Here is a 13,322-nt window from a genome sequence, read left to right as displayed (position 1 = left end):
AAATACATAACCGAACCTGTATTATCGAATATTACAGGATTAACCTAAATGAATTTAGCTTACCTTTTATTCGGGAATATTTCACTGAAGTTCTCAGTAGATCTTTCAAGAAAGCAATTGAAGTGACAATGTAGGAACTGGTTTTTCTGAAAACGAAAGAATTATCAAGTGTTACAAAGGTGCTTCGTTTGGAAAGAGAGAGAGAGAGAGAGAGAGAGAGAGAGAGAGAGAGAGAGAGAGAGAGAGAGAGAGAGAGTATTACAGGTTACTTTCCATTACAGAGGGAGGGAGAGACAGGAATACAAATCTGTTTCACCTGGAAACAGAGAGAGAGAGAGAGAGAGAGAGACAGAATTAAAAAGCCGTTTCATTTGGAGACAAAGAGAGAGATGGAGAGAGAGACAGAGCTAGAGAGAAAGGAAGAGTATTACGGAGTTGTTTCATTGAGAGAGAGAGAGAGAGAGAGAGAGAGAGAGAGAGAGAGAGAGAGAGAGAGAATTTAATCTTCCATCGCAACACTCAAATTCTAATCAGTCTTTACTCAAAGCTTCTCTCTCTCTCTCTCTCTCTCTCTCTCTCTCTCTCTCTCTCTCTCTCTCGTTAAAAAAAATTTCACTTCTCTAAAATATCCTCTTCATTACCACCACCACCCAATCTAGACACGCAAACAAGATCATTAGATCGCCAAGGATTTTCCAAGGGACCGAAAATCCTCGTGATAAAAATAAATGGATAAACCAGACGAAGTGAAATTTGAAAATAATTAACCGGACGAGCAACATTTTCTCTCTACCGAGAGAAAAAAACATGGTACAGATATAAGTGAGGAATTAAATATAAATATTAAATTATATTTCTTGGTTTAGACTATTTACCCACAGAGAGAAAATGGTGCAGAAATGAGTAACGAATTAAATATAATTTAATTGTTACAGAGGAAAAAATGGTACAGAAATAAGTGAGGAATTAAATATAAATATTAAATTATATTTCTTGGTTTAGACTATTTACCCACAGAGAGAAAATGGTGCAGAAATAAGTAACGAATTAAATATAATTTAATTATTACCGAGGAAAAAATGGTACAGAAATAAGTAAGGAATTAAATATAAATATTAAATTATATTTCTTGGTTTAGACTGTTTACCCACAGAGAGAAAATGGTGCAGAAATAAGCAACGAATTAAATATAATTTAATTATTACCCAGAAAAAACATGGTACAGAAATAAGTAAGGAATTAAATATAAATATAAATTTATTTCTTGGTTTGGAATATTTACCCAGAGAGAAAAAAAACAGAAATAAGAGAGGAATTAAATAGAAATATTCAATTATTACCAAGAGAAAAAAAAAGATACTGAAATAAGTGAGGAATTAAATATAAACATTAAATTATTTTCTTGTTTAGAATATTTACTCACAGAGAAAAACAACAGAAATAAGGGATGAATTAAGTATAATTAAATTATTACCAAGAATAAAAATAGTAAAGAAATAAGAGACAAATTAAATATAAATATTAAATTATTTCCTTGTCTAGAATATTTACCGAGAGAAAAAAATGCTACAATAAGTGACTAATTAAATATAATTAAATTTAGAATATTTCACGACAGAAAAAGATAGAAATGAGTGATGAATTAAATATAAATATTAAATGGCATCCTCGTTTATAATATTTTCCGAGAGCCAACCATGGAAGCATATATATTGTCTAGAGAGAGAGAGAGAGAGATTAATATTAAAACGTTCACAAACGTTTTCAAACAGCAGACATATTTAACTCAATCCATCACAATTCCTGAATATTCATATTAATCTATCATCAACGCACAGGATCACAGAGAGAAAAAAAAAATTAAGCAACATAAAAATTCCTATCAAACATCTATCTCTTGGGGCCCACAAAATATCCACGTCCTTTATCAAAGCACCCTGGGTATTTGAGACTCAAATGGCTTCCGAGCTTCTAGAAATATATATATATATATATATATATATATATATATATATATATATATATATATATATATATATATATATATATATATTATACATATATATATATATACATATATATAATGTAAAGAATGAGAAAACTCCCGATAATCGTATTTTTGTGACGCGGGATCCAGCGAAACAATTTTACTGATCCGCTGGTAATCCTGTCTTGTCAAAAAATGATAAGAGTTTATTGTCAAATGTGGGTGAGTTCCTCTACCATGTTTATTGGTGGGGCCAGACTCCGAACTCTATTGTCCCTGTAAATATTCATTTATTTTTGTTGGTGAATTTATGTGTTACAGAGTTCTTTGCCTGTAAAGGAAACAATTATTATTTTTGCATACATGCATACGTAAACACACATATAAACATACATGCATATATATATATTATACATATACAATATATATATATATATATATATATATATATATATATATATATATATATATATATATATATATATATTATATATATATGCACACACACACCTACCACACATCAAATACCTAACCTGCCAAAACTAAAAAATTAAAAAAACCACCATAAAAAATACAAAATACAAATAAAAAACAACGCCAGGTTTAATTTTAGAACCCAAATTTATGTCACTATCCATACAAAACCTTCTATTGCGAAAGATTTCTATTTTCCAAGTTAATATACCTTTTTTTTTTTACCGAAGTCAATTTTGGCAATTTGCTTTGAATTGAACCAGTGGTTAATCTAGACGAATTGCTAAGCTCACACAAATCAGGGTCGTGGGAAGGTATGGCAATAAAGTTGTATTCCAGCCTTTAAAAAAAGCTTTATGAAAAGCTTTAAAGACTGGAAAAAAGTCGACATACAAACAATAAAGGGGTAACTTTATAAATAGTAACAATGAAGTTTTAAAGCACATTAAACTCGCAGTAAAGTGGGGGCTTTATGAACGCAAGGATAGCAAAGTTTCCTACACAGCAGAAGCTTTAAACGGGGTAAAAATAAAGCTTGACGAACTTTAAACGCTGGTTATCTCAGTACAATAATATATAAATATATATATTTATATTTAATCTGACTGAACTGAGATAACCATTGGAGTCTTTCCTTATGCAGGCATACCTTACACAACCTGGTCAGCCAGTCATTCACACCGCTGCCACCAGATGGCAGCGGTGCCATATAATATATATATATATATATATATATATATATATATATATATATATATATATATATATATATATACATATAATTAATATATATATACATATATATATATGTATATATATATATATATATATATATATATATATATATATATATATATATATACTAGTCCTATAACATCAGACTCACTTTGCCATCACAATCGAAAGTGAATTAAACTCGTCCACACAGTTTTCCCCATTTGCGGATCGTAACAGTCAAAACATGAAGTTCGCGAATTTTGCTAAATAATTAGGTGTTTTCGCTAATCTCGCGAATTTAACATTAGCAAGGAATCATCCACTCGTCATGTTTTTTTTTTATTTACAGAGAAAGAGAGAGATTACTTTATTATAGGTTGTGGAATTTTAGTGGAAATTAACAAATTTCAATTATTTTGTAGAGAGAGTAATATGCAAAGTTGTTTTATGAATATCTATTTAATATACTTTATTATATATATGTGAATATTATATATATATATATATATATATATATATATATATATATATATATATATATATATATATATATATATATATATATATATATATATATATATATATATATATATATATATATATATATATATATATATATATATATATATATATATTCCATATTATATCTTTAGGAATATTTATCAATCAATATTTCCAAATTTTCTCATACGCAAAATTACTTTATGAATATCTATTTTATATACTTATATATATTATATCTTTACGAATACTTATCCGTTAATATTTCCAAATATTCTTATAGCCTACTGACTAGAATAACAAAAAAAAAAAAAAGCAGATACGAGGATCAACAGCTAAACAGAAACACTCGCAGCAGGAACAAAGAAGAAGAAGAAGAAGAAGAAGAAGAAGAAGAAGAAGAAGAAGAAGAAGAAAAAGAAGATAATAGTTACCACTACAACAATGCTTTAGAATTCACGTGGCACTGAGGAAGACGGGAAAAAGAAGAGAGAGAGAGAGAGAGAGAGAGAGAGAGAGAGAGAGAGAGAGAGAGAGAGAGAGAGACCCAAGAGGTGGAGGGAAGGTTGAGGAAGAGGCGGAGGGAGTAGGGGGAGGGGAGGGGGAGGTTGAGGTGTCTTGAGATGACTTCATTCTCCACTTGGTTGGGCCTGTCTTATCCCATCCACCGCGCTCCCTATTCAACTAGCGGTGTGCCATTTTTTATGGTCGTGTCTTCCTCCCGAGGTAGGGGGGAGGGAGGGGGAAGGGGGCGATTTTAGTGTCCTTTTATTTATTTATTTTTGGCATATTTGCTCCTTAGCAGCAGAAGGAGAAGCAGGAGAAAAAGCAGGAGAATGAGGAGTGGAAGCAGGAATATCAGCATTATTGTAATTCGAGGCTTAACGTTTACTTGCAAATGGTTTTATAATAAATAAATAAATATATATATAAATTTCGGACTCACATCGGGATCGAACCCCGGTCTGTAAACTGAAAGGCCAGGGCGCTACCAATTGACCCGTAGAGTCGGTAGCGCCCTCGCCTTTCGTTTGAGAGACCTGGGTTCGATCCCGATGTGAGTCAGAAATTTATATATATATGTATAAATATATTTATATATATAAAGAGAGAGAGAGAGAGAGAGAGAGAGAGAGAGAGAGAGAGAGAGAGAGAGAGAGAGACCCATTTGACATTCCTATTATATCCACTAACCAATCAAGAGAGAGAGAGAGAGAGAGAGAGAGAGAGAGAGAGAGAGAGAGAGAGAGAGCCAATTTGACATTCCTATTATATCCATTAACCAATCAAGAGAGAGAGAGAGAGAGAGAGAGAGAGAGAGAGAGAGAGAGAGAAAAACTCCTTACACTGAGGAGTTATTCTACCATGTAAGAAGCATTACATCATCGATAACAAGGTGTATAAAAGTTTTTTTTTTTTTTTTTTGTTGCTTTCAAAGACATCTGGAATTCTTATCGACGCCGCTTGCAAAATTTCGCTAAATTTATCTATTTATTCGGCAGTTTGACAAGATTGAAACTAAGGGTTCGCAAACACAGCGGAGAGAGAGAGAGAGAGAGAGAGAGAGAGAGAGAGAGAGAGAGAGAGAGAGAGAGAGAGAGAGAGAGAAGGTCATATATATAATCCAGAATCTGGACCTGACGGTTTTATAAATACAACGAAGTCATTATTTTTTACGAAACAGTCATTGATATTAACATCATAGCAGTGCTTATTATTATTATTATTATTATTATTATTATTATTATTATTATTATTATTATTATTATTATTATTATTATTATTATTATTATTATTATTCAGAAAATTAACCCTATTCAAATGGAACCAGCCCTACGAACCATTGACTTGAAATTCAAACTTCCGAAGAATATCATTATTATTATTATTATTATTATTATTATTATTATTATTATTATTATTATTATTATTATTATTATTATTATTCAGAACAAGCCCTACGAGCCATTAACTTGAAATTCAAACTACAAAGATTATCATTATCATTATTATTATTATTATTATTATTATTATTATTATTATAGAGTTAGTTAGTTATAAAGATGTGAAAACTTATTAGAAAAACAAAAAAGATAAGTTAATAAATCAATAACTAAATGCATAAAAATACCAGTAAAATTCAAAGTGAATTGTTTTAGGGCAGTAATACATCGCATCTTCGCTTGATATCTCTCTAGGTTCTAATTGTAAAACATCCCCAGGAAATCACGAGGTAAAACAAGTGATAAAAACATTTCGAAATCCGAAACTTTGAAATAAAACATACACATTTGCTCGTAGCAAAAATATAAATTCACTCAGAAAAAGCAAAAGTTTGCTTTACAAAAAACTCGAAGCGCAGCCTCCATTACTACGAAAAAGACAAGGTAGGAAAAGTCCCATTCTTTAGAATGTATCTACAAAAGAAAGCCACATTCTGCAGAATATATATATATATATATAAAAAGAAAGCCACATTCCGCAGAATATATATATATATATATATATATATAAAGAAACGTTACGGTCTGCAGAATATATAAAAAAATTTATGTTGTAAAGAACTCATCTGGACGCGCTGGCAAAGGTGACAGGAATTTTCAACGCGGATACAGAATTGTTTGTTTATTGGGCTCGTTCATTTTGGCTTTCTCTCTCTCTCTCTCTCTCTCTCTCTGTTGCGCTTTTAAAAGCACCGTTTTGTCTATTTTTTCTGGTTTTATGTGTATGTATATATACGTATATGATTCTGTGTGTGTATATGTATTATATGCGCATACATGTTTGCGTGTATGTGTGTCAAAATGTTGTGTACTCGCCAACAAACACAATCCAGGGCTAATTTCGACTCGTTTTGCACAAACACACACATTCACATACGCACAAACACAAACTCAGACAAACACATGCATGCATATATATATATATATATATATATATATATATATATATATATATATATATATATATATATATATATATATATATACGTACACACAGTTCAGTTCAATTTTAAATAATTTTAAAGATATGCAGTAAATTCTTTTGAAAATATGTGGTAAAATTTTAAAATAAGCAGCGAAGTTTTTAAAATATGCAGTAAAGTTGCAACAAACGGTAATAATATTACAAAATGCATTTCGTTCTGGAAAACTTCAATAACTTTCACCAGAGAACGTTGCATTTGTACCCTAAAACTTCATTAACTTTCACCAGAGAAAGCTGGATTCATAACCTAAACTTCAATAACTTTCACCACAGAAAGTCGCATTCATAACCTAAAACTTCAATAACTTACACCAGAGAAAGTTACATTCGTAATTACAACTTCAATAACTTTCACCAGAGAAAGTTGCATTCGAAACCTAAGACACAAAATCAAAATAAAAGTAATGTATGAAAAGATACTCAAAAACTCAATAGCTTTCGAGGTAGAATTGTACAAATGACATTCAACTCAAGTCGATGCATTTTAAGGCTCTCTCTTGGCCACGCCCCCTTCCCCTGGCACCGTAGACAATGCATGACATTATCGTACTGCACCCTCGGACAATATCAGTTGCTGCTTGGCTATGACACTGATAACATCGAAAGGTCGTTCATCCCACGGAGGAGTGGCAGACTCCAGGGGGACACAACCCTTTCCCTTCCCCCATCTGGAGATAGGAAAGAGCGGGAGACTGATAAGAACAGCGCTGCCAGCCGTATGAGTAATATCATGTAAGAGGGGAGGGGGTTAGGCTGGGGTGGCGGGGTGGAGTAGGGAGGATGTGGGCGTGGCTAAGTGATATTCTTAAAATGCACCGACTACAGTAGCTAACCTCAGTCAAATAAATGATGAGTACAACAACAAACACCAGAATTGAAACAAATAAGTAGAATCGTCTCGTTACGGAGTTAAAACAGGCTTGATAGCTAGTCTCATTTAATGGGACGAGAGGGAATTAAAAGAGTTCTCCCTATTTTACAGGGGGGGTGGGAGGGGGATAGTAGGGGAATCAGTCCTGGTAATTGGAAAATTCAAGTTCCACTGAAATTGGAAAACAAACTTTATCTGTTTAGAGGGAAAGAGAGAAACTGAATGGATTGTGTTATGTGATTGGGAGAGAGGATTGGTTTGGAATCTCTCTACGTATTTATACATACACACATATATATAAATATATATGCATTATATATACATATATATACATTATATAGATGTATATATATATATATATATATATATATATATATATATATATATATATATATATATATATAATTCACTCCAGTTTGACAACATTCTTTCACATATAAAGAAAACAAACTTGAAACATCAAGAGAGAGAGAGAGAGAGAGAGAGAGAGAGAGAGAGAGAGAGAGAGAGAGAGAGAGAGAGTTTACAATAGCAAGGGAGGGTATATTCATTCCTTTCAAATAAAAAAATACTTGGAATACCGAAGAAAAGGAGAAAGAAAGAAAGAAGAGAGAGAGAGAGAGAGAGAGAGAGAGAGAGAACGGACATTTACAATACCTAGAAAAAATAAGTTACATATTGACAATGCTTCATTAAGAAGAGTGATCGCGAGAGCAGAATGCCCCAACAGATCTCTCTCTCTCTCTCTCTCTCTCTCTCTCTCTCTCTCTCTCTCTCTCTCTCTCTCTCTCTCTCCTCTCCTTTCTCTCTCTCTCCTCCCATTCCCTTTTCAACCTATGGGAGAGTAAAAGCGATGATAAACACGGGAAAAGAAGAAATCTCCCAAGAATTCCAAGACGACCTCAAGTCACTCTCATAAATTCAAGAAGAAGACTTCATGTAAATAACAGCCCCATTGCCTACTGCCAGCCAGTCACCGCCAGGCTGCCCTGATGAACGAATGGCTCCCTTTTGTTCACTTTTTATTTTTTTTAGAGGTTTAATTCACGAGAAGGGGTAGATAATTTTGTCTCATTTTATATTTCTGCTTAAAAATGATGTAGAATTGGAGCTGTATATTTGGGAAATGTAGTCGGTGTATGTGTTTTATTAATTTGTACGAATGTTTGCATGTACATAGTTAGGAGCCTGTATTAATATTGTAGAAATATGGGCTACAGGGTTTAGTCTATATATATATATATATATATATATATATATATATATATATATATATATATATATATATATATATATATATATATATATATATATATATATATCTATATATATATATATATATATATATATATATATATATATATGTATACATACATATATATATATTTATATATGTATAAATATATATACAGTATATAAAATAATCACAAAAATACATAAACAAAATAAAATTTGCATGCATAAACTGCCTGCCTACCACTTCAATTTCAACGACAACTTTCAAGAAGAAGAAGAAGAAGATGAAGAAGAAGAAGAAGAAGAAGAAGAAGAAGAAGAAGAAGAAGAAGAAGAAGAAGAAGAAGAAGAAGAAGAAGAAGAAGAAGATGAGAACACTCCAAGATGATTTCCCTTTTCGAGTCAAGTATGATAAATCCCATTTCGAGAAAATAATTCGCTTTTGAGTTTGCGAATGCAAGAGAGAGAGAGAGAGAGAGAGAGAGAGAGAGAGAGAGAGAGAGAGAGAGAGAGAGAGGAGAGAGGAGGGGGTGTTAGGAAGGAGAAAGAGGGAAAGAGTGAGGGAGAGTTGGAGTGATAGAGAGTTTATCGGTTGTCGTTCAAAGTTTTCCCGGGCAGCACCGGGTTGGTCAGCTAGTATATTATATATATGTGCATGCCATTTATGCATGTACACACACATATATATATATATATATATATATATATATATATATATATATATATATATATATATATATACATATATATATATAGTGTGCTAATTACATAATTATTACCTTTACACTGTCCAAACCCACTCGACCAAGAACCGTGCAATTATATAGCATTATCACACTTCTTATTGCCTAGACAATTATCACCGTTTCTCTATCAGTATCATCAAAAACAGCTAATACTACTAATACCATTCCTTAGCCCATCCCCACCCCACCCCTCCTTAAACCTTAGAAGGAAGAACAATAAGAGCGTCTCTCATTCAGAATGACTGGTGCTCTTGGGAACAGCATAAACAATTGTAACCAGAGAGAATTTTTTGTATTCTTCTTGAAATTCGCGTGAAAGACGTCAGGTCTTGTTAGGTTTACGAAGGACAATGAGAGAAGCTTGGAAAACAATTGGGTGAATGCGAGGATGCACCTTTTGAGAGAGAGAGAGAGAGAGAGAGAGAGAGAGAGAGAGAGAGAGAGAGAGAGAGAGAGAGAGATTACTCGGACATTCTGAACTTCTGATAACTGTCATTATGCCACAGACAGACACATTAACTTTCTCCAACCCGGCTCCGACGAACTACAGTCAAGTAACTATCGTGACACAATTCGCTGATAAGGTTAAAATACGGTTCTTCTTCTTCTTCTTCTTCTTCTTCTTCTTCTTCTTATTATTATTATTATTATTATTATTATTATTATTATTATTATTATTATTATTATTATTATTATTCGTGAAACGTACCATAATTGTATTAAAGAGTATATTAACACATTTAAAAAAACGCTAACAAATTATAAAGCCACATTAAAAAAATTAAAAAGCCATTAAAAAAATTAAAAGACAATAGAAATAATTAAAAACCCGCATTAAAAAATTTAAAGACATTAAAAAATTTGAAAAGACCACATTAAAAATATTTAAAGACATTAAAAAAATTTTAAACCACATTAAAAAAATTTTAAAAGACCACATTAAAAAAATTGAAAAGACCACATTAAAAAAAATTTTAAAGACCACATTAAAAAAAATTTTGAACACATTAAAAAAATTTTAAAAGACCACATTTACAACATTTAAAAAGACATTTAAAAATTTTAAAAGGGCACATTAAAAAAAATTAAAAAGACTATAAAAAATCTAAAAAGACAACATAAAAAATTTAAAGACATTAAAGAATTTAAAAAGACCACATTAAAAAATTAAAAACCCAAATTTAAAAATTTTGTCATTAAAAAATTTTAAAAGACCACATTAAAAAATTTTAAAAACCACATTAAAAATTCAAAATACATTTAAAAAATTAAAAACCACGTAAAAAATTTAAAAACCACATTAAAGAATTAAATAAACTACATTGAAAAAAATTAGAAAGACATTAAAAAAAATAAAAAAAGACCACATTAAAAAATTTAAAAACCACATTAAAAAATTTATCGTGTACAAAATTAGTAAGACATTAAAAATTGTTAAAAAGACCACATTAAAAACATTTAAAAAACATTAAAAAAATTAGACGTAAAAAAATTAAAAGACCACATTGAAAAAAAATCAGGAAGACCACTAAAAATAAAGCAAACTAACTCCTCTCCCAACCGCGTCTTTATTATTATCCGAACCCGGGAGATAATGATATCTTTCTTAAGCAGGTTAATCATTGTGTCGATTTTTTTTTTTAATGACGCCTTTCAAAACGGACAGGTGCAAAAGGGGGGGGCGGAGGGGGGCGGTGGTGGTGGGGGGTAGGGGAGGTTAGTCCTTGGCCACACCTTAATTGAGATGACGCGAGTTATAATTATGGACGTGACGCAAGGCATTATGGGATATTCCATCATCTTCTTCTTATTCTTCTTCTTCTTCTTCTACTTCTTCTTCTTCTTCTTCTTATTCTTCTTCCTCTTCCTCCTCTTTTTCTTCTTCTTCTTGTCATCCGTTGTCAAGATATAAATACTACATATATATATATATATATATATATATATATATATATATATATATATATATATATATATATATATATATATATACATATATACACACATATACACAAACATATATAAAAACACAATACAAATAATACACCATCTCCACACACTACCAAGACACTATATAAAAAAAATAAATATATATATAAATAAACCAAGCATCCCGGTACCTCCCCCCCCCCACACAAGCTTAACCCCTACGAAAACAAAACAAAAGGGACCCATTCATCTGTCAGGGCCGTCTGGAGTTGACTGGGTAGGACCCATCGGGGTTGATTTATAGCCGAAAAACAGGACCCACCCCCAAATTTTATTTTCTGGGCTTCATGAAGGACTTTTTTGGAGGGGGATTTTAGTTAATTTGTGTGGGGATTTAATGGTTTGTGGATTGTTTTGGAAAAAGTGGGATATAGGTATAAATTGCTGAGATTTTCTTGGAAGTCTATGTACATACATACAACATGCATACACATATATACATATATATATATATATATATATATATATATATATATATATATATATATATATATATATATATAATATATATATATATATATATATATATATATATATATATTAATATTTATATATATATATATATATATATATATATATATATATATATATATATATATATATATATATATATTTATATTTATATATATGTATGTGTGCATGTATGTATATTTATATATATATACATATAATATACATAAAAATAAATGAATATGTATATAAATATATTATATATTCATATATATATGTATGAATACACATATACATACTGTATTCAAAATATATAACACATTTATATACAGCATACATACATATATATATATATATATATATATATATATATATATATATATACAAGATAGAATCACACAAGAATTACCATGCAAAACCATACATCCCATTCACTACAAAAAGGCATCACAACACACCATAACACACCATAATACACTATAACAAAACCATAACCCTAGAACGCAGAAAAAGTGAGTCAAATTCTCGAAGTTCTGCCTTCTGAAAATAACAAAGAACAAAAGAACATCGCGTGCAAAAAAAAAAAAAAAAATATTGGACGCGACGAGGACCTGTTTCAGTCCAAAACCAGGTTACCTGCTAAGTTAAGAGAGAGAGAGAGAGAGAGAGAGAGAGAGAGAGAGAGAGAGAGAGAGAGAGAGAGAGAGAGAGGATGGGGAAAATCTTGAAAGGTTTGTTGCAGGAAAAATGTTTGAAATGATATATATATATATATATATATATATATATATATATATATATATATATATATATATATATATATATATAGTCCACTTCTGAAGTCAATTTCTTGGGATGGGGTTGCCAGCCCCTCACCCTTCGCCACTCAGGCTACGATCCTCCACAGTTAACTCATTATCAGGTACATAAATCTGACTTCCCTTTGGGGACCTCTTGAGTTTAGGTAAGGTTTTCGGCTGAAGATGTAAAGAGAGAGAGAGAGAGAGAGAGAGAGAGAGAGAGAGAGAGAGAAATAATTCATAGACTTAACTCTCTTCAACACCAGAGAGAGAGAGAGAGAGAAATAATTCATATACTTAACTCTCTTCAACACCAGAGAGAGAGAGAGAGAGAGAGAGAGAGAGAGAGAGAGAGAGAGAGAGAGAGAGAGAGAGAGAATAATTCACAGACCTATGCCGGAATATATAAAGTTTCTCAAAAAAAAAAAGAAAAAAAAAAGGATTCCCGGAAAATCTTATTTAAAATCTTGAAAGTTATTCCCGCAATCAATTCCTAACTTGGAGTTTTAATCCGTGGGATCTTGTTCAAAGGATGTTAATATCCTATAATCCTTGTCTCAGCA

Source organism: Macrobrachium rosenbergii, chromosome 46 (genome assembly GCF_040412425.1).
Source record: "Macrobrachium rosenbergii isolate ZJJX-2024 chromosome 46, ASM4041242v1, whole genome shotgun sequence".
Taxonomy (NCBI): Eukaryota; Metazoa; Arthropoda; class Malacostraca; order Decapoda; family Palaemonidae; genus Macrobrachium; species Macrobrachium rosenbergii.
This window is presented reverse-complemented; position numbering follows the sequence as displayed.